This window comes from Paroedura picta, chromosome 6 (genome assembly GCF_049243985.1).
Source record: "Paroedura picta isolate Pp20150507F chromosome 6, Ppicta_v3.0, whole genome shotgun sequence".
NCBI lineage: Eukaryota > Metazoa > Chordata > Lepidosauria > Squamata > Gekkonidae > Paroedura > Paroedura picta.
In genome coordinates this window covers 42,794,073-42,817,643 of record NC_135374.1, presented here as the reverse complement: position 1 = coordinate 42,817,643, position 23,571 = coordinate 42,794,073, and the positions used below count along the sequence as shown (strand labels likewise).

Here is a 23,571-nt window from a genome sequence, read left to right as displayed (position 1 = left end):
CTTTCTCCTCTTGCCGTCTTTCAGCATATTGCATTAATGCACAGTAACAATAATATACATAACGAGGCCATGGAAATGACTTTATAGTATTATATTAATCCAATTTCAGTTAAATTAGATTATTATAATAAACGCAGTGTGCCAAAGACTTAATAGGCACCTGTGTGCTCTGGATCCCCTTAATCTTTATGTCTGCTGTCTTCTCTGACCTCAGTAATCACATAAAAATAGCTATCATTACTCCTCCTTTTACCTTCACATCTCTTTTATAGCATTTATTAATTTTCAAAAGATTTTTTGTGGCAATCCTGTATTTATCACCCTTACAATTGAGTTATGGGTAACTAATTTTCACAAAGTTATTCCTGGATGGAACTGTTTTATAATTGAGGAATCCCCTTTTTCCTGCTTGGTGCTCTGCTTTATCTCTTCCTGTGTTTCAGAAAACATTCATTATTCTATTCCTCTGTCCATTAATTTTGCAATGTACCACATGCCTGTGAACCTAAATCTACTGCAACAAGCCTCTGTACCTTCTAGTTGGAAATGATATGACCTTGTAGGGAATTTGAAGAAGATCAGTTCTTTCATCAACTATAGTGTCAAACGAACCCGAGTAAATATGGCTTTGCGCGTGAACATGCAAATCATAATACCACTGCTTGCTAAGGTGTGAACTAGTGATCATATGTTGATAGATTCAGATGGGTAGCCAGGTTGGTATGAAGCAACAAAATTTGAGTCCAATGGCACCCTTAAAACCAACAAAGTTTAATGTGCTCAGAAGTATTTTGGGTTAAAACAATGTTATGGGATATCTCAACTTGTAGGATTTGCATTTGACCAATTATAAGGATGCCAGTCCCCTGAAAATACAGGTCATCTCCAGACTAAAGTGATCAGTTCCCCTGGAGAAAATGGCTGCTTTGGAGGGTGGACTCTATAGCATTATCCAACACTGAGGTCCTTCCCTGCCACAAATCCCACCCACTCTCTGGTTCAAAACCTCCAGGTATTTCCCAACCCAGAGCTGGTAACCCTAGCCGTGGTATTATTTACCACTGGAAGATTCTACCTTTGGTCCAGAACTTCCCAGAAGAATCTGTGCAGATGGCTGGATGCTGCTGCAGATGGCAGAATGATTCATAGCAGATTAACTTACAATGAAAGACAGGCTGGGATATCTTTTTATCAGAAGCAACCTTCTTTTGCATTTGCTGCATGGAATTATGACGCAACCATTACTGACATGATGTCTGGAAAAAGAAACCAATTCAAATGAATAATCCTATAAAGAATAATTACATTGTGTAAAATCAAAAGTGGAGTAAAGTCAGATTAGAAACACATGTAATTGTTATAGGACAAAGTGGAGACAGACATACTATTAATTGCAGGAAGGCCAGTGCTGGTACAGCTTTGATAAAGGCCCTGTTTGTGAGGGGCTTTAATTCAGGAGCTCAGCACTTTTCCTATACAGCTGCTGTCAACTGACCTCCATATGGAATTGTCAAATACCTATGAAATTAAGGAAGTTTCTGCTTCAAATGCCTCTCTAGACCTTGTGAAAGAGGATTATGTGAGACAAAACCATTGGTGCTTATGTGAGTTAGGTAGCAGTGGCCCTTTGCATAAACCCTCACAAACATAGTCTGTATGTACATGAAGACTTTTTTTGCAGCAGTAGCAGAACAAATTTAGAGTCCAGTGGCACTTTTAAGGCCAACAAAGATAGTCTTTGTTAGTCTTAAAGGTGCCACTGGACTATACAGATGCCAGCCTTACACTATCTTGTACCCGTAATGGATACATACTACTCAGACGGGGGACTGTATATGTGGGTGTACTCTAGTCTCCCTCCCAAAAGAAGTTATGAGTCACTGGAGTTTTTTGCCACTAAAAACAGGACATTGTCGTGATTTTCCTGATTATCCAACAATTACCAAGTTATAGGCCATTGTAGTAGGCTAAATACTTTTAACTTGAAATCATAGATTGATTCTTTTCTAGCAACTAGTCTTCAAGTTCTCAGAAATGAAGAGCACCTTAAGATTGCAACCAGGAACACAACAATTTACTATAGCTCTGCAGTGGAACTCTCACTGTGACGCCTGAAAAATGGGCATTTATAATTAGTCGGGTTGTGTGAGTTATTTATGCCTAAAGTGCCCTGATGGGTCAGAAAGCTAATTTTTAGCAGACATAAAATTACTCCCCTGTTGTAGTTGATGCCAGGGGAGTTTTGTCCACGTACCACCAAATCATATAGAGAGGAAGAACTATTTTAAGATAAATCAACATGTTTTCAGATTTACAGGGCATCTGTCAGTAGACAGTGTAGCCTGGCTAATCCCGCTTGCAGATTTTCTTTTAACCCTTGCTTGACAGGGAAGTCTATTAGTATATGTGTGTACCCCGCATTATGCCAACAGCAATTCCCTTATGAGCTAAAACCTGTAATCTGATTGGAAGAAATTGTGTCATCTCACTGGTATAACTCTAGAAACCAAGATATGCCAAGTTAGGGACAGTATAAAAATTGAACAAACAAGTTGGGGGCAGTTAGGGGCAGTATAAAAATCGAACAAATAAATACATAAATACTATTTTGTAGGGGCAATATTGGAGTTTGTGCTTCCTTTGAGGTGTACTCTAGAGGAGATATGGGCATCTCGTTCAATTCCGAAAGTCACACTGGAAATGTGCCATGGTGCTGGGGCCCTGTGAGTAATTTACTTACTGATTTTCATTAAGTTGGGACATTCCAAACTCGAGTGACATTGAAATAGTTTTGAAGTTATTTTTTGAAATGGGCAAATGTAGATAAAGTTTGAGACTTGGACCAGGGAGACATCAGAGAACATGCTTTGTATGCCAAAGAATCCAGGTTCTGTTCCCAGCATCTCCAGAATTTTGGGTCACAAGTGCTGGGAACTGTCCTTTACTTCTTGAAACCTTGAGGTCCTTTGCCTGTAAGAATAGACAGTACTGAGCTAGATGACTCTGGATGGACACAACTAAGTATATTTTTATTCAACAAATAGTTAAATTGTGGATTCCACAAGCATAGATAAAGGGGGTGTTAGACAGTTTCCTGGCTGTCAATGCTTACTAGTCATGATGACTAAAGGGAACTGCCATCCTCAGTTACATACCGGTGCTAAAAGATAACATCAGGAGAAGACCTTGGATTCTATGCTGTGTTCTTTGACCCCAAGGGCAATTGGCTGAACTCAATGAATCACTAGTCTTATCCAGTAGAGCGGTTGTTGTGACTAAGTCCTGCATATCACTGACATTCAGCACAAATGTAGCATTACTGTCCTTGGATCACAATTTTCTTGCCCCTTCCCTTTGCAGCCCAAAATGCCCCCTGAAATACTGTTCCTGAGGAACAGCTCATGAAAGAGGACTGATGCAAGAGGAGAGAATTGACCAAAATCACTGTCCTCCATGGGAGCAATGGATCTCTTTGATGGGATCCAGTCCTAAAGTATCTTACATCTTAAGTTTCTTCTGGACAGGCTTAAGTTTACAAGTGATTTTACTAGCATTTATGTAAATCACTGAAAGCTGGACCTGTTGTTTTTCCAGACATGGTAAAACAGCTGTATTCAGCAAGTCTGGACTGGTGCTCCCTCCAGTACAGCTGTTTTGTATCACTGGAGAGGAGAATATGGGAGGGAGGGTTTCAACATGGTATCATGTACCATCCTTTGGGTGGTCATGACCCATTAGAACCACAAAGGCCAGCACAAACTTCCTGGATTTTTGGGCTGGTTGAACATTAATTTGCCTCTCAATCAAAGGGACTAATTCTTCTAGTACCAAGGAGAGATGGTGTATACAATACATGTATTGTAGTTAGTGGTCTCAGTGTGTGTTCAATTTTTCTCAAACAAGTGGCCATGCTTCTTTGGGTTTACAGCAGCATACCTAACCATCATGCATTCAAAACAAGTAGAAAGGAATCTTATTCAGTTCACTTAACCAAAGGAACAAGGGTCTTTGTTGTTTTTAAACTGCAGCAAGTGGCAGAATCTGTAGCCGGTAACAAAAATCATAGAGTCATGTGCAGAGGGAACATATTTCCTTTGATCAACAATATGTTCTTCCTCTCAAACAGCTTGCTCTTCATGAGGTCAGAAAGTGTTTGGCTAGAGATTTTCCCTCTCTCTGTTTCATCTTCCCCTTCTGTCTTTCTGTAAAAAGCTGAAGAGAGTCAAGCAAAATTGAAACAGGCACTTCCTTGACACTGAACGCTTTCGTTTTCCTCCCCTGATATTGATGATCAGCGTGCAGCAAGGGCATCCAAACATCTGTTCGTGACCCAGACTGGCACAAGCTTTTCTTACTTGCAGTACAGTATGTCTCACATGAAAGTGAAAAGACCAAAAATGCAGAAAGTTACTTCTCTACCAGTTACAAGGGAGCACAATTAGAGCTAGATGTTGCAAGCGACATGGGGCTGTTGCAGCTCCACATCCTTTGTAAATTACATCTACTTTAACAAAAAGCTACACATGTTACACACAGGCCATTATCAAAGTGCTGTGGCCTGACTCCAGCTCACATTGCTGGCTGTCTACAGCATAGGCTGAGCAATGCATAAAGCAGTGGCATAAGGCAACGTGTTAAAGTACACACTAGGGCTGAATCTGCATGGAGCATTTATTCCAATCCCATGTTGATTCAGTCTCTGCCATCTCCACTGAATGCGATTTCCATTTTGATTTTGTCCAATGTGGGGCTCTTCCCGGCCCCTCCGCGAGGTTCACCCTTCTCAGCCGTGGCGTCCCCTCTTCTTCCGACCAAGAACCACAAAGTCTGCTGGATTTTCCAAACACCGTCTTTTATTCTCTCTTCCCCGTACACTTGCAACGTCCTTTTCTCTCATCCACACCAACCACCACCCCGGTGTATTCCCCACCTTATATTTCCCGCCTTGGACCCTGCCCCCCTACATAACCCGTCTTGCCGCCGCCGCCCTTCCGTCCTAGTCGCTCGTCGGCGTTCGGAAGTTACTTTCGACTTTCAGGTAAGCGTTTCTTTCTAGATTCCAGCGCCGGCGACTTCTCGGGCGGGCCCTTCCTCGGGGTGAGCGAGTGGGGAGGTGCCACTGACCACAACTCCCTTTTCCCCCGCCCCCTTCCCGGGCTGGCCGGGCACTCAACGCGAGGACCGGTTTGGCTGCTATAAGTCCCTTGCGTTTAGCATCCTCATTCCAGGTTTGAAGTCCGGGCGCCTCTCTACAGCCTCCCTCCCCGCATTCGTATCCGTTGGTCCCTAACTCTCCATCCTCGCCCGGACATCCAATTTAAATTTTCCCTCTGCAACAAGCATGATTGATCTGGAGTGACCCTACTCCCCCCCCCCCCCGTGATATCCTAGAGTGGATATAACCCTCAATATTTGAAAAAATCCACATGAGAAAGCAAGCAGGCCTCTGCCTGTTCTGAACTTGCTGCTGAGCTCTGTGGTAGAAAGGCCCTGATTGACCAAGGCTTCAGTTCCTTATTCCCCTTGCCTTAAAGGGGAAGCTCTAATTTCTCTTGGCAGAAGCTCCAGTAGCCCTAACTTCTCTCGGCAGGGATTTGCCGCTTGTTTTTTTCCCCTCCCTCCTCTGTTGTCTCCAATCATCTCTCCCCCCCCCCTCAAGAAAAGAATGAAAGAGGCTCCAGCTGCTCTTGGTTCCCCCCTTCCCTTCTGAGCTTCCCCAACCATGTGCAGAACACTTTACTTTTTCAATGGGGGTGGGGATAGAGGAAGAAGGGGAGTTCAAATCAATCTGGATTCAGCAGGATTCACAAGGGAATAAACAAAGCAAGTGCAGATTCAGCCTAGGACAGGGCTAGATTATGACCAACTGATGCCCTAAACCAGAGGTTTCTGTAGATTTCTCCAATGATGGCTGGACCGAACCCAAAGGAGATCTGAAGGCTGTACATGATTAGGTCCTAAATCACAAAAGCACAAATTATAAGCTTATTTCTCACAATTCTTAATCATTTAGGGATAAAAGGTATTGAATTACCCGTCCTAGGTATTGAATTACCCGTTTTCCTGAGCCTTCTTCAGTGATTGCTCCACTGTAATACAAGTATAATTCTAATCACAACAATGCATTCTTTCTGAAGAGTCACCATTTGATCACCCCTGCCCTAAGCACAGCCCAACAATGACACCCCTTGGCCCTTCCATTGCTTAACTGATAAAACATTATGACTCAGTGTTGAAGGTGAAATAAGAGAGCCCACAACTATATTAAACATATAAATTGTTCAAAATTTTGTATTTATTTAACACTAAATAACAGTAAACAATATAAGCCCCCCCCCCCGCCAAAAAATCCACAAACCTCTGTGGAGGGCCCTTTCCCTTGGAACCCTAAACATCTGCTTGCTTGCTTGCTTGCTTATTTATTTGATTTGTTTATTTGATTTATTTATTTGATTTATAGACCACCATTCTTGGCCCGGCTGGCTCAGGACAGTTTACAATAAGGTATAAAATTAACATTAAAACCCAAAAACAATTTGTACAATTAAAATAATACACTTGAAACAATAACAGTTGATGGCAGTGGCAGTCAACAAACTCCCCTGCGGACCTTTGACTTTTCTGCTCACAGTCGTTGTGTCCCGCTGGATGATCCTGGCAATGTTACCCAGGAGGGTACAGATCACAAAAGGAAGGAAGGAAGATACCTGATCTTACTCCCCAGTCTCTCCATCATGGCCTCAACCGAATGCCTGGGGAAAGAGCTCCATCTTGCAGGCCCTGTGGAACCCAGAGAACTCCATTAGGGCCCTTAGCTCATATGGGAGCTCATTCCACCAGGTTGGGGCCAGGACCAAAAAGCCCTGGCCTTGGTCGAGGCCAGGAGCACTTCCAGAGAGCCCGGGACAACCAGCAGATTCATACCCACAGATTGGAGAAAGGTAGGACCCAGGCCATATATAGCTTAAAGGTCAAAACCAAAACCTTGAACTTGATTCGGAAGCTAACCAGCAACCAATGCAGCTACTGTAGCATCGGCTAAATATGGGCCCTCCATGATGACCTGGTGAGGACCCTTGTAGTCGCATTCTGTACCAGCAGCAATTTCTGGGTCAGGGACAAGGGTAGGCCCACATAGAGTGAGTTACAGAAGTCTAGTCTGGTTGCATGGATCACTGTGGCCAGGTGTTCTGAAGACAGGTAGGGCACTAGTAGCCATGCTTTGCACAGATGGAAAAACACCGTTTGGGCTACTTTTGTGATCTGAGTCTCCATAGATAGGAAGGCGTCAAAGATCACCCCCAAATTCCTAGCTGCTGGTAGAGGTGTAAGTTGTACTGCATCCAGGCAGGGGAGCTGAACTTCCAAATCCTGTTCCTGTTCCCTTCTACCCAGCCACAGGACCTCCATCTTGAAGGGGTTGGTTTCAGACGACTCTGCCCAATTGGTTAATGGTTAATCCAGGCCTGCATTAGGAATTTAGAACAGTGGCAGGGCCCAGTTTCTTGTAACGTTTAGTTCTACTGTAAGTAGTTTTCCATACTTCACCCTCCTTACAAAGATCTTCCTTGTCCCTATAATCTTTGCTTATTGTGCTCAGGACAATGTGTACTCCACATGAGAAAACTGCTGCTCAGTGTTAACTGGAATTCAGGAACAAGAAAAGAGGGTACAGCATAAACCTCCTTAGGGGATACATAGCCTATTTCTGAGATATGGCACACCTAAATGAACTGATTAGAACTGTACATATGAGGGACCTGCAAGGACTTGCAGAGGGATCTCATTTCCCTCTCACCCACAGCCCTTGAAAGAGCTTTGTCCCCCTCCCTTGACCTTTTGCCAACAGAAACTAAGGCTTGAAGGCTGGCAATATGGTTGTGACTGTCTAGCAATGGCATTCATTTCTTAACGAGGGCATTATTTTCTTAAAGCTAAAGATTTAATATTTTTCTTCATACCTCCCCCCCCCCCCCAGGTTTGTAGAAAAAAATATCTTGTTTGTTACCGGCTGCAGTATCTAGATTTCAGTAGCTACAGATTAGACCATATAGAAAATTAGATAGCTTTTCTGAATAAGCAATACATTATTAAAATGTGTTATATTATATAGTGGACAACTGTATGCAATTGAACTATGCAAATGTCCACTGTGCCACCTGTTTTGTATAATTCTGTTCCTGTCTGTCATGGGGAACACGCTGGGACCTCTGGCCACAGGCAATCTTAGCCACTCCACTGGCCTCTAGGTATTTTCCACATGTTTCTGATCAGTCCACTTCAACCATATCTCTCCAAACATAAGAGTTAAAACTTTTTAAAATTAGATATTCTTAGGAATTCAAATTCTGTAGATAATGCCATTCTGTGGCCTTCTGTGCTCTTGTGGAATCACACACTGATATTTCTAGGTCCTGGCTATCTTTGTGCCTCCTTCCTCCCTTTTACTGCCAGGTCTGCTTCACTTCTTTCTCGTGGAACTTTTTGCCTTTGGGTTCCAGAAATCCTTTAGTAAGCAGCTGCAATAAGATTGCTATTTGTATTAGAGTCTACTGTGGGTCTGACAATATTGGGAAGAAATCATTTATTTACATTCCAAATGGTTTGTTTTTGTGTGTACATCTCTGTCCCTAGGGCACTCTAGTGTTTTAGAAATCTGTGAATAAATAAAATTAAATTTTGAGTAAAATTACTTTAAAAAGAGCTATAGTCCCATTTATTAAATTGCATGCATGAAGGAGTTTCATTTTCTGTCAGTGTAATGTTTCTGCCACAGGAGGATTTCCTCAGAAAGGCTCAGGTGAAGGAGATCTCTTAATTTTAGAGTTTGGAGGCAGGGCAATTGTCTTGCATGCAGAGGGTGCTAGGTTCTATTCCTGGCCCTCCAAGTTGAAAGATCTCAATCAGAAGCACCGGAACATACAGTTGTACCCAAAACATTACAGCGCTGGTTGGCAGAGCAGACAGCAAGGAGCAAGATAAGCATAATTGTGTAAGATGCTTTTGCATATCATGTCTGCGTGAAGGCTGCGTGAAGGCTGCTATGTGTATCTGGAATGGATTTTGACAGCTGTGATTCTCCAATATGATACCTAACCAATTCTGGCTATAGGACGCAGCCAGTTTTGTGTAGTGGTTAGGAGTGCGGACTTCTAACCTGGCATGCCGGGTTCGATTCTGCACTCTCAAACATGCAGCCAGTTGGGTGACCTTGGGCTTGCCACAGCATTGATAAAACTGTTCTGACCAGGCAATGATATCAGGGCTCTCTCAGCCTCACCCACCTCACAGGATGTCTGTTGTGGGGAGAGGAAAGGGAAGGCCACTTTGTCATCAGTATGCTGATGACACCCAGCTATTTCTGTTGATGGATGGCCATCTGTCAATGCCCCCAAACATCTTGGCCAGGTGTCCGGAGGCTGTGGTGGATTGGTTCAAGTGCAGTCAGCTGAAACTAAAACCAGCTAAGATGGAGAGTAATATAGTGCAGTTCCCAGCTCTTGACAGGGTCCATTTGACACCTGCAACCACTGTCAAGAGGCTAGGTGTGATTCTGGATGCCTCCAATCTATGGGGGCCCAGATGACAGGTGTTGCATGCTGGACATTTTCCCATCTACACCAGGCATGGCAGCTTGCACCATACCTGACAACATCTGACCTCGCCATGGTGATCTATGCAATGGTCACCTTTAGATTAGGACTAGCCTTGAGATTGCTCAGGAAACTCCAACTGGTCCAGAATGCACCTGTTTGGCTCCTGTCAAGAGCCCCATGGAGAGAGCCAGCTTGCTGTAGCGGTTAAGAGTGGCGGCTTCTAATCTGGAGAGGCAGGTTTGATTCCCCACTCCTCCACATGCAGCAGGTTTGGTAACCTTGAGCTAGCCACAGTCCTGTTAGGCCTACTCTCAGAGCAGTCTGTCAAAGTTATCTTAGCCCCACTTACCTTACAGAGTGTCTGTCAGGGAGAGAGGAAGGAAAGGCTGCTTCAAGACTCCTTCGGGCAGTGAAAGGTGGTGTATAAAAACCAACTCTTTTTCTTCTTCTTCTTCACATATTACACCAGTGGTCTCCCAGCTGCACTGGCTCTAGATTGGAGACCAGATCAGGTGCAAGGTTTTGACTCTGACATTAAAGGCCCCAAATGGTCTGGGGCCCCTGTATCTTTAGGACCACCTCCTCCCTTACACCCTAAAAGAACATTAAGATGAGGCAGTCTAAATGTGCCTAAGGTCCCCAGCTTCAGGTAGATAAAACTGGCCTTTGCCAGGGCCTTTTCAGCCTTGGCCCAGGCCCGGTGGAACACTCTGCCTGAGGAGCTCATGGCCCTCCAGGACCTGACACAGTTCTGGAGGGGGTGCAAAACTGAGCTGTATCACCAGGGCTGTGGTTGAGGGAATAACCTCCAGAAATACTGGCCTCCCCACTTGAAACATCCAGCAACAGATATCCCTCTAAACTTTGAAAAGCCCAATGGGGAATTAATATTAGGAGGCAGTTTTTAAATTAAGATTGTTGTTTATTGTTATTACATTTTATTATGTGCAGTTTTTAGAATGTTGTTAACCACCCCAAGCTAGCAGGATCGGGTGGTATAGAAATAACATGTTTGTTTGTTTACTTATTTACATGCTTACTTATTTAAAGCTTTAGCTGCAATATATTTGCTGCAGGAGAGCAGAATCCCATATTTGCTGCAATCCTAAAAACACTTTTCCAGGAGTCACTGGAATAATATGGGGTTACTTCTTAATAGACCTGCCAAGGATTGTGCCTTAAGGTGTCATAATGATTTGTGAAGGTTTTATTGCATCAGCCTAACATGGTTGCACTTTTGAGAGTAGATCAGAGTGCCATGTCACTAACATTTGTCAAGTCCTCCATCAGAAGGCTTGGAATGGGGTATTTAGCAAATAGATTCAGGATGGACAAAAGGAAACATGAGTGAGTAAATCTCTGGAATTAATTGCCAGAAGATGTATGCAGTGCCCACAGACACAGAGGACTTTAAAAGGAAATTAGGCAGGTACATGGAGGATCAGTGACTACCAGCCATGTTTAGTAAAGTGAATCTCCACATTCAAAGGCAGTAAAGCTCTGAATATCAGTGCTACAAGGCAACATTGGGCCTTGTCCTCTCTACTCTGTTGCTTGACCTCCAGAAGAACTGGCTGGCCACTGTGAGAGACAGGATGGTCAATGAGATGGACCACTGGTCTGATCTTGCCAGGCTCTTCCTGTGTTCAATGGTACATCATAGTTTTTCCTTTAACAAATTAGTATTTTAATTCTTGGTATAACAGGCTTCAGTCAGGCATCATATAAAGCCAAAGTAAAGTCAAAATAAACTTGGTTTGTCACCAGGCTGAGAGTGCACATGTTGTGTCCCTTCTCCCTTGAAAATCTGGCTATTCTTAAAGCACAAATGCAGGTGTGGGCATGACCAAGAGGCCTCAAATCCACAAAATAATGCTAGTCTTTTTCTCCCTTTTTTGTTGTACCAAATTCTCACTGGAATTATTTTAAAAATTCACATTGCATATTATATATTTCATGGTTTTAAAAGCATTTCCATAATGGCCTGGATGCCTGATCTGCAATCCTTAAAGAACACTGCTAAGAATACAGTTCAAAGCTGTCTTCTTTGTGGTATTAAACCAACTAATTTTAAGATCAGAAAAAAATTATTACTGATTCCACTAGGAGAGGAGAGCATTTTTTTGGACAGAAACTCCATCAAAGATTCTGTTTAATCCTTTATATTTATGTGCGAGATGAAATTTTACCTATATGAATACATCTCTTAAGACATCTTCAGATACCAAGGTTATGTATTTCATAGATTTCCTGATCATCGGGACATAGATTTCTAGCTAAGAAATGGTGCTTGATTGGCTTGTCTCTTGACATACTCGTCGATTTCCTTCACCCCAGGGAAAAAGAACATGATGTATCATTTTCAGTGAGCTGAAAAGAAAGCAGACTTCTTCCTGTTCACAAGTTTCAGTGCCATGCTCTTGCCTCATTTTCTATTGCTGCTTCACAGCAGGACTACTCTCAGGTTCCATCCTTTCATTCTTCCTCTCGGTAAAAAGACACAACTTTTATCTGCCCAGCAACCAAAGGTAGGTATAACTTCTGATGAAGCCATTATAAACAAATCCAGTCAATTCAGCTCTAGAAATGTTAGCCCATAAAATTGCCATTTGATGACCCAAGAATAGTAAGAAAGTTTGTTCTTTAGCTACAGTGGGTACAAAGGATACTATATCCCACAGTAGTAATACTAAAGGAAGCACCTGAGAGCTGGCTTGGTGTAGTGGTTAAGAGTGAGAGCCCCTATTCTGGAAAATCAAGTTTGATTCCACACTCCTCTGCATGCAGCCAACTGGGGGACCCTGAGCCAGTCTCAGAGCTCTCTCAGCCCCACTTACTTCACATGGTACCTGTTGTAGGGAGAAGAAGGGAAGGTGATTGTAAGCCTATTTGAGATTCCTTCGGGTGTGAAAAGTGGGCTACAAAAACAGCTCTTCTTCTAAAAGTAAGCTATCTTGTCTCTCTGATGGTGAGGCACTCAAATGGAGGGGAATTATCCTGAATTCTACTGATGTAAGTGCTGATCTTGCGCAATACCAATCATAAGTTTGGTGTAGTAGTTAGGAGTGCGGACTTCTAATCTGGCACGCCGGGTTAGATTCTGCACTTTCCCACATGCAACCAGCTGGGTGACCTTGGGCTCACCATGGCACTGATAAAGCTGTTCTGACCGAGCAGTGATATCAGGGCTCTCACAGCGTCATCCACCTCTGTTGTGGGGAGAGGAAAGGGAAGGCAACTGTAAGCCACTTGGTTGCCTGACCTTCATTGAGTATATCAATACCTGATTTCATCCAGTTTGGATGGAATTCTCAGAATTCACCACATCGTGGGCCATCACAATTCTTGCATGCAGAGCAATTCAGGGAGCAATTCAGAAGGAGGACTGCACACTTATAATGTAAAACTAACAAGTGGAAACCCATGAAGAACCACAAGAATTGAGAATCCCATGTCCAACTCACAACCCCTCCTTACTCTTGCTTCTACCACCTCCACCTTCCCATTCCGGCCTGCTCTGGCATTCCCCCTCCAGCTATCCAACACTTTGGGCTTTCTCATAGTTGTCCATCCCCTCACAATCGTCCCTCCACCGACCCAACATTTCATCCAAGAACAGCATTTGCCTCTGTTCTTATCCTCCTCTTTCAGTCTGCTGCACTCCCTGCAGTACAGGATAGACATGTAAAATATTTGTTTCTGTGCTCAGAGTGTGCAGCACCAGAGTAGAGAATAGCATATAAAGTCTTATTGCACTTTACAACCTACCAAGCAAACAACAGAATTGCTATAAATACTTGGGAAAGAAAGACCTTTCTTTCAGTACACTCCCGTCAGCTATACTTCCTCATTCTGTTTCCCTTCCCCACAACCAGGTGCTCAAATATCTGAAGGTTTTGAATGCTACCATTTTGGATTAGTGGCGTCAACTATATTAGTTTTCCCAGTTTGGATTAGTGGCGTCAACTATATTAACGGAATAGAAATCGTTTTCCTGTTCATTAATAACAGGATGGGTATTCTAATTCCCAGCCACCTTCGCTGATTGTCTGCCCCTGCTGAGCTTGCTGCCCCCATCATCTAAGTGACAGGAATGTGTTTCAGTAGCCCCTCAGTTGTTTTTCGGGAGTGCTTTGAACTGCTGTCAAAGTAGCACTGAGCAACGCTTTTGCAGTGCTGTGTGGAAGGCTATATTCAGGGCCCATCTCCTCTCAGCTGTTCCTGCACAGTGCCCTGAAGCTCACCCAGAGAACTGAGGAGCAGGTGCAAGGCAGTTGGTGGGGGGGGGGGATAGAAAATGAAGCAGGATTCTTCAGCACTCTGGAGATAGGAGAGGAAGGTTGGAAAAGGCTGCTCCTCCCTGCCAAATGCCACCCTGACTGTTGTATAAGGACAAAGTGTTACAAATACAGTTGCGTTCCCTTGTGTCAGCCTCCCTCAGCTGCCAGAAATCACTTAATCAGCCTGACCTGGAACTCCCTACAAGACGCTTCATTCCACTATTTGGAGCGAAAGAAATGGAGACAAGTCTTGGGAATTTCCCACATGTTTTTTTTATTGGTTCTGTCTGCAAACTACTTAGGTCTATCCCCTGATTTCCACCCATATTTTTGTGCCTCTAGTATTCATTTTCCTTTATATCTCGCAAATGGAGACTTACTCCAGAGAACCTGCTATGCCTATTGTTCCAATACTCTAGCAATATATTGATACTAGGGGCAAAGCCCGTTGTATCCAAGAATACAACGGGCATTAGAGGTTGGCAGTGGGAAGAGGAAGGGGAGGAGTTGACCAATCTGTAAGGGCATGGGGTTGAATGTGTGTGTTGTGCGGGAGGTTGTGGTGGTGGGGTGGCAAATGAGGGCATGGGTGTGGAGATATGGGTGTCAAGAACCTGTGGTTTGTTGAGTGTGGGACCTTTGGGAATTGTGGCATCGTGGTTACAGATGAACTTTCCAGAGCCATGTCTTCAGATATGTGAAGGGAAAATCAGACTGGAGACTCTTCTTAGGTAAGATGACCAGATTGTCCCACTTTTGGAGGGACATCTGGGGGCACCTGGCAAATTGTACTTATGTTGAAATTAAAAATATATACATTACAATAGTATTTTTGCATTCTATGCGTTCTATGCATTTTTTTGTTGCTCCATATAGACCAAATTTAAATCAAGACCCCCCCCCCCCCCAGGTCAAGCGTGTCCTGCTTTACCAATGTTAAAATCTGGTTACCTTATTCTTAGGGGAAGATTACAAGGCAACCAATTCCTCCCAGTTCTGCGTCATTTTCCTTCTTGTGTGAATTAGGCCACAGACACCGAAATGCCCCTCTGCCCTAATACACATGGGGTAGTCACAGTATACAGGTCTCCACCCTGTTCATTCTTCTCCATTTTTTCACTGTTGATAAAATGTTATGTGCCCACATGCTTTTTTCATGATTGCTCCTTAGAAGAAGAACGGATTTTTATACCCTGATGTTTACTAACCAAAGGAGTCTCAAAGCAGTTTACAAACATCTTTTCCCTTAGTCTCCCCACAATACTCAACCTGTGAGGGATGTGGGGCTGTGAGAGGTCTGAGAGAACTGGGAATGGGCTGCAGTGACCCAGCAGGCCTCAGGTGTCTCAAAGCATTTTCCAATCGTCTTCCCTTCCTCTCCCCGTAGCAGACTCCCCATGAGGGAGGTGGGGTAGAGAGCCTCATATGGAAGCTGGCAACTCTAAGAGGAAGACTGTCTGTGCACAGCAGTCTTGACCTTAGTAAGGTTTTTTATACAGTTTTTTAATTTGCCAGGCCAAGGTTGTAAAAGGTTATTTTGTTTCCCGTGTCTCTCCAGCCATTTACTTGTTCACTATTTACAGTTTCAGGCTGTAAATATTTATTTAGATCTTCCTGCACAGACTCACAGGACTGATGCTGGTCTGCCTGTCTGTGCCCCAGAATACAAACAGTTGCTGGTAAGGGCTGGCCATAGCCCATAGCCCAGGAGGGACACACCTGCACCACTCCCTCCCAACTGCAGTCAAAAATGGCTCCTTTGAAGGCTGGACTCTGAGGCATTGTACGATTTTGAAGTCCCACCTCCAAACCTCCAGGAATATTTTCAACCCAGGGGTAGGCAACCTCCAGGTGGGGCCTGGAGAGCTCCTGGAATTACAGCTCACCGGCAGAGTATAAAGATCAGCTCCCCAGGCAGAAAGGGCTACTTTGGACAGGGTTGTGGTAGAGAAGAAACAATTAGGGCCTCCCACACAGGTTGTTGTTGAATTTAAAGACTTGAGGCCTACTGCACAGGGTTGTTGTGCAGATGAAACGGGAGACAAAAGAAACTCTGCAACAGCATCCAGTTTCATCAGCAGAATAATGCTGTGCAGTAGGCCTCAAATCTGCAGAGAGTTGCAAAGAAGAAAGACACATGGCTTGGCTGTGTCTAACCCCCGGCCAAAGCAGTATTTTAAGTGAGAAGGGGCTTTTCTGGGGCCTCCCTGTCAGGCAACTGTTTGGCAGAAGGGGAAAGTCCCCCCCCTCAAAAGGAAGCCCCCTAAGGCTGCCCTGCATTGCTCTTGGAAAGGCTTCCCTCCCCTCAGTCAGGGCCTGTCAGAGGCTCCTTCGCAGCAGGCCTGAAAGGGGGGGGGGGGAGCGGGAGCACTCTGCAGCCTCCTGCCAGCTCTGCCAGGGCTCTGAGGCAATTTACAGTTGGACATGACAGTTAGGACAGCCTTGGGGTGAAAAGGGCTGGCGTAGCCTGTCCAAGCCTCTGTTCTCATCCCCCTTGGCAGCCCTGCTGACCTCCTCTCCCTGCGGTGGTCAGGAGCAGACTGGCAGCAATGTCTCCTGATTGCCCTGGAACTCTGGTCTGTCCTGGTGAGGACCCAATTGAAAGGTGTTTCGCGCCTTCCGATTGGCCCCTCTTCTTGTCAGTCCGGGGCCAAGGGGCCAATTGTTTCCCCCCCATCCTGGACTGACCAGTCCAATCCTTCTTACTGTTTTATTAAGAAGGACAGATGTTAGTGCCTTCTTTAAAGGGTGTGCGTATGTGTACTGTGAAACCATCATTGACGACAGCACCCTTCCTTGAAAATCCTCAGACCATTTCTGCATGAGGAATCTGTTCCTGGACAGCCTTTGAATGCTGGCGGGTTTTAGAGTCCCTTCCACATGACGTTGCCTGCATCCTGAGGCTGTCCAGTAGCTGGATTGAGTTTTGGTCATTTTTAACTCAAAGCTACATTGTCAAATATAAGATTAATTTTTCTTTAAAGTGTCCATGGTCTTTTTGGGAACAGGTAGGCAAAACACAGCTCATTTTCTGTTTTCTGGAGGTCGGGAATGAGTTGAGAAAGGAGGGGGAGCAGTGGGTGATCAGGCAACCTTCTCCAGATCATACAGGAGTCTGAGCACATCGCTTTTAAGCCAACTGTTAACACAAAATGTCTTTTTGGGCTTAAGGTACCGTGTTCAGCCTTCTCACAACTCAGGCAGGTAAAAACAACTCTGTTTCTGCTTTCTAGAGGTGGGAAATGAGCTGGGAAAGAGGGGGACGGGTGATCGAGCAGCCTTCTCCCAATCATACAGGGGTCTGAGCACCTTGTTTTTAAGCCAACCATTAACACAGAATGTCTTTTTGAGCTCCAGGGACCATATTCAGTGTCTCAGACATCCACCCAGACAGATATAAAGTAAAAAAAAATACGAATTCCAAAAAAGGGAGGGGGGAATGTTGTATTGTTCAATGTTGCATTGAATTTTTCATAGTCAGAGTAGTTCAGCAGTGGAATAGGCTACCTAAGGAGGTGGTGAGCTCCCCCTCACTGGCAGTCTTTAAGCAAAGGTTGGATACATACTTCTCTTGGATGCTTTAGGATGCTATGGGCTGATTTTGTGTTAAGCAGGGGGTCGGACTAGATGGCCTGTATGGCCCCTTCCAACTCTATGATTCTGTGATTGTTCTGGTATTTTTCCATAGCAACACAGCAGTGTTAATTTTTATTAAAAATGCATCTGTGTTATGGCATTACTGCATAGCAACACGGAAGTGCCTTTTTAAAAATACTGCTGTGCTGTGATTGGTGGCTTGCTGTGATTGACAAGCTAAGGAGCTAAGGGAGAAGTTCAGCTTGTTTTCTCTTGTTGTCTTGTCAGGAGGCAAAAAGACATGATGGGGCAGAGGGAAAACACGGGAGGGCTCTCCCTATGAGGAGGGCTGCAAATGAGAGATTTATCATCCGGCGTTTGCAAACAGGAAGCCACTTGCATTTTTCCCCTCTGTGCGGAAATGGTATAATTATTTAAGGCAGGTGCAGAAGAAAACAAACTAATTCCACAACTGTGAAAATGCAGATGAAGGACAGATGTGCAGAAGAACTGAGTTCAAACTTATTCTAGTGCTTGTGGATAGACCGCCATCATAGCCATACGCCAAGTGTGTGTGTGTGTGTGTGGGAAGCTCTTTGTGTGGTGCAATACATCTGCTTTCCATCCAGCTTTTTAAATTTTGTAAAATCCAGCCTGATCAGAGTCCTGGTAAGCTTAAAAGCTTGCACTGTTACACAGACTTTGTTTTTTTATATGGAATTGCCTCTATCACAGAGGCGTTTGAATATCTCTCCATAATCTTGGCTTTGCTTCTTTTGTCCCGTATTAGCCCCTGCAAAACACAGAATAAACATAGCATGTTGCATTCACTTTACTCACTGAACCCTCCTCTTCTTTGGAGTTTTGGAGAACACCATAGAACCTCATACAAGTTCAATATGTAAGGCTTTTTCTACAGGACTCACTCCCAAGGGTTGGGAGGCTACAATTGTCCACACTGAGCCTCATAGAATCCGACTCCGTGGGCTGTATAGCTTTGCATTATACTAAAAAGGCATGTGCTTCCTTATTCTCCTGTTTCTATTCTCTTGACCTGTCCATCTCTCCACCATGCAGAGCCACCCTCGGTTACAAAGCATTTTCGCCTCTACGGCTTTTGCTATTTTGGAACAGGCGTTTCTCTGTGAGTGTTTCCTCCTGGTGATCACTCTCTTGTTCAGAACAAATACCAAACAGTATCCTATGAGAGGGGGAAATATTATTTTCCTTTCTGCACAATACAGTAGGAAAGAAAAATGTCTGAAAATACCTTGGCTTGCACTTTGACCTCTTACCCTGTTTTGTTCTCCCTTTTCTTCTTCAAAACATTGTGTAGATTTGATCAAAAAGTTGAACAATTGCTAGAGGACCTGTTCTTGTCCTGTTCTTTGTAACACACATTGAACAGCACCCTCCAAAGAAGAATGCTGTTTTTTCATGCTCTGAAGTATTTACAGAATAAATAGAAACCACCTTGTAGTATTATACAGACAGAAGAAAACTTCTGTGTACTTATTCCAAGCTGAATGGGCAGCTGTGTGGTAACTGATACAAGGTTTCCATGGGTCCACATGGAGAGCTTTTGTATGATGCAGTGGTTAGAGTGTCAGACTATTTCTGCATTTATAGATATACCTTGTTTTAGCCTCACTTTGGATTTCCTTTAGATGCTGCAAATTGACTCTAGCATGTCTGCATTTGGGCTTTCTTCCCCTCATTTCCCAGGCTGAAATTCACAACATGCTTTCTACAATGAGTCTGATGGAGGCAGCCTCCCATCATGCTTTGGTCCCCCTTCCCAAAAAATGTGTTTAGTTTTGTTTGCAAACTGGTGCCTGCTTGCACCTTTGTTTTAATTGTGCCCCTTAATCCCCCCAATCTGTGCTGCTGATCACCTCCCCCTTCCCCCCAAAGTTTCCTGAATGTAATTTTGTTTAAACTGAGTTATGTTGTAAAATGATAACACTGCTTTTTTAAAACTTAGAAACAACTGTGTGAAGGGGTGATCACATTACAATGCTGTTTCTAAGTTTAAAAAAAAGCAGTCTTGTAGTCTTACACAACAGTGTTACAATGTTATAACATAACTCAGGATTTGTTTTTTTTTAATACATTGAGGACACTTTTGGGGGAAGGGGGAGGTGATTTTAAAAAGGTAGATTTTTTAGAATGGAGGGAGGGTGAGGGAGGAAATGGGCATTCCCAAACAACTCAAAATGGTGGGTATAGGGAATAACCCAATGGCAGCCCCAAATTAGACCCCATTAGTCCCATTATAAAAACTGAATAACGGTTTTCTGGGGATTCATTTTCTGTGGAACAGTTGAGAGGGCAATTCAGGTCGGCGCCTGAAGAGGCAAATTTCAGTGTGGAAATGGACAAAAAACTCGACCCTTAAAAAAATGCACAGCTCAGCGATATCCTGACTGCAAAAACATTTCTTACTGGGATTGGAGAAGCCAAGATTCAAATCTCCATACTGTCATGGACTCTTGTTGGATGAACTCCAACCAGTCACTCTTTCTCTGAACTTAACCTACGTCACCTCATGGGGTTGCTTTTGAGGATAAAATGGAGGAGGGAAGAATGTTGCTTTGGGTCCCCTTTGGACCGAAAAGGAGGACTGTCAATGAATGGTCCTGCCAGGCCTCTGCATCCCTAGGCAGGGTGTGCAAATAAAGCAGCCTTGCATTAAGAGCTTTTAATCATACTGAAAAAAGAATAAAATGCAATTTTATTCAGGACATCACAAACTCATAAGGTATGCAACAGAAAAAATAACAAAGCTAAGCTTACAGCCTGGTAACTACCTACTCTTGAGCCAGGCAGCACAATCCGCAGTCTCCCAATAACAAACAAGCCTCTATTCTATCATCGCCTCTAGTGTAATTCTTAGTGCTGAGAACGTGAATTCCAACCTGGCATGTAACTACCACCAACCTGAAATTTGTAACTCTTTGGGCTTATACAATCAGGCAGTCCTTCAGAGCCAATCAGGTGCCCCTTCTGATGGAAATTTCTGGAGTATGACTTCACCTTTTGACTCATTCTTCCCTCCTAATCCAAATTCACAGATCTTACCCATCCGCAATCTTCTGGGACAGCAAATTGACTTTGGAGAGATAGCAGTCACTCTCAAACCAGTGTTAATTGCGGGCAGCTGGGCACTTCACATGACAGGCAATAACTCTTAAAGAAAAAGGAGTCTTTCAAGATGCCTTGTCTGACAAGGATATAAATATCAAAATATTTAAATAGGTCAGTGTTCTGTGGATCAGCTCTTTGGAGGCGAAATGGGGGCCTAGATCCAGTTATACACCATTGTGTATTAGCAAGGGTGACAAAATGGGGCCTGTAGGTGTTACCATTTTATCAAGGGGATATGGCATTTACACAGCAGGCCTAGGTCTCAAGGCAAGAGACTGTAATGAGGAGTTTACTTCTCCAGCTGTGTTCTACCAGCCCTGAGAGAAATAAGCGCTTCTTGCCTCTGCCACCAGCGAAAACAATATTAAGATCTACATTTTTTAATTCTTCTGCTAACCAAAACCTCTCAAGTACATTAATTCATTTAATGATCCTGGCCAGTTCCCTAACCACCTACTTCAATTTACCCAGAACTTAGGGACAAATTTTAGGAGTTCAGCCTTTTGCAGTAATTCAAATTAAGGAAGGAGTTTGCTCTATTTTCTCTTTGTTCTGTGCTAACAGCGGGCAGTATAGGCCTTTTGTGGGGGGAATAACTACAATATAGCACCAAGTGCATAAAAGGAAGGCTTACTTCTTTAAAAAGCCAGTAATTAGCAAAGGCTAAATATTCAGTAACCCAAATTGTCTAACAACTGCTAAGATATAATGAGAAGAAGTGATGAATGTCATCCTCTTTCTCTAGAAGGTATAAAGCTTATCTACCTAGAAGACAATGAATGTTCGTGTTTGACTGTTTCAGTGTCAAGGTGCTCAAGGTTTCATATTTGGGTCATCCTCCCCCATTTTAGCCTCACAACTATTCTGTATTGGGTCCAACTCGCCCATCAGGCATCATGGCAGAATGGGGATTCTTCTAGATTGTTCTTACGAGACAGACTAGATTTAAGGTCACAAATTTCAGTTTTCTGTGCTGATTCTACCCAAGTAGTCTTTCTACAGGTCTCCTCCCTGCCCCCGCTATGCCTTATGGCCTCTGTCTCTTCTTGCCAGGAAAATGCCAAGAGTAGCAGCTATACTTTCCTACTAATAGTTGCTCTCCTGGGATTCTTGATATCTCCAGCAAGATGTTTAACAAAAGTGTCTCTTCTTGTTCTATGCATATCAGATCCTCCCCTCTCCTTTCCACCAGGAGATTCCAAGGAATTTATTGTGTACCTGAGGGTCCTGACACGATAAGGAAAAACCTCCTTTGTTCCATTTGCTACTTACCATTGACATACTGAATGCTATCTTCCTACCCAGGCAGGATAAACGGTGACCGAAGGACTCTGTTCTGTAGATTTTGTGCATCTGGGAAGTCTCTGTTAAACTAGGCTCTGTATTAGCAGAGACTAATTCCGCTTTAAAATAATAGGTTTTACATAGGTTACTAGTGGGGTGAGATGTTATTTCACTGCACAAGAGACATATTGCTTAAGATTCCTCTCAAAATATAAGGCATAATGTAGATTCAAAGATCTGACTGGAAATTGTGGGGGAGGTATCTAATTCTCCCTTTCCACACTTTTTCTTCCCTGAAAGCCCCAATATCATGTCCCTTTCTTCCTGCTTCCCTGTCTTCTTATCACATCCCAGTCAACTTACCCTTATCTTTGCTGTCCGTGATATTCAGCTTTCCCTCCATCTCTGAACAGCCTCTCCTTGGGAATACTCTAGCTGCTGGGTTGAGTTTGGCTCAGGTATGTGCTGCTGGCTGCCAGGCTGGGCCCAGCTGCACAGTGAGAAACCTGTAATGGGAGGGGGAGTAGCTCTCCCTTCTATTTCCCCTCTCCTCATTATTTCCTCTTTCCCTTCTGTCTTAACAGGCAGATCCCTCCTCACACTGAGTGGTTGTCTACAGGCAGCCATTCAGAAACACCCTTATTTAACAACACATGAAATATTAATTTGCAGTACACTGTCTGGCTGAAATTGACATTCAAACAGATGTCAGATGCATCTCAAATGCAAACGTTCACTGTCTACTCCCAAGTGGAAACAGAAACATGGGCACCAGCCAGATGCCAATCCCCAGGGCCCGGATACTCAGATTCTATGAGAACACAGAGGCTGTTTTACTATTGTTTTCCTTATGCATACCTTTGAGACAAAAGGCTCTCTGAGAACTGGTAACTTACCTTGTCATTGTCTTAATCTCTCCTTCCTTTCATACATACAGACCTCAATTAGCAGTTCCTAACAGGTTGCCCCACCTTGATTGCATCCTGTCCAATCCTCAAGAAAACATTAATACCCTTAATTTTACTCAAGTAGAGCAATCACTGTTTGAGATCTGGGTAAAACAAAACCCTAAATGGAAATAGAGAAAAGTCAACAGTAGCCTGGAATAGGGGCAATAGCAGCAAGTATCTAACAGGCTGAAGATGATACTAGCAGCATTCCTTTGTCTAGTCAGAAGCCGCTGTTTACTAGCTCCTATAGGTCCTATTTCTAAGAATCAGTAAATGAACTCCTGTTGTATATAAAAGGATATGGCTATGCTGCAAACACAATTGAAATGTAGAGTTTGGCATGCTCGAGTCCATTGATTTCAATTTTCAAGTGCATTTAAGTCAGAGTTGAATTGTGGCTTGTATGATTACTGAACTCTTAGATGGAAGACAGAAAATAGAGCTCACAGCTTTGTCAAGAGCCTGCCTTATTGCTTCTGCACCAGCTGTTTTCTCTGGAATGGATATCATTCATTCATTCATTCATTCCCAGGATCTACATGATGTCACTACTAAACCACTGCATTCCAGTGTTTTCCCTATTGCTGCTTTGACTTTGAGTAGAATTGCATTGCCAGCCTATCCTGACCAAACATTATTTAGGTATCTGATGGGGAAAGATCTGTGAGTCAGTTGAGGAAATCAAAGACAGACAGATTTTCTAGATTCAAAGCTGAACAGGCTCCTTCCATTTTTTTT

General features: G+C 43.6%; 1 long non-coding RNA gene across 2 annotated transcripts; it reads right to left on the bottom strand.

Annotated features, from left to right (window-relative positions):
- Positions 1 to 1,088: 1,088 nt before the first annotated feature.
- On the bottom strand, positions 1,089 to 22,379 carry LOC143839798 (uncharacterized). 2 transcript variants are annotated; one of them, XR_013231868.1, is made up of 3 exons: positions 22,247 to 22,377; positions 2,741 to 2,970; positions 1,089 to 1,256 (listed from the first exon to the last, which is right to left on the bottom strand). It is a non-coding gene; the product is annotated as an uncharacterized LOC143839798 (long non-coding RNA). The 2 variants fall into 2 exon arrangements; XR_013231867.1 differs by lacking the exons at positions 1,089 to 1,256; positions 2,741 to 2,970 and adding exons at positions 17,975 to 18,245; positions 20,534 to 20,641 and having other exon boundaries at positions 22,247 to 22,379.
- Between the last annotated feature and the right edge of the window lie 1,192 nt (positions 22,380 to 23,571).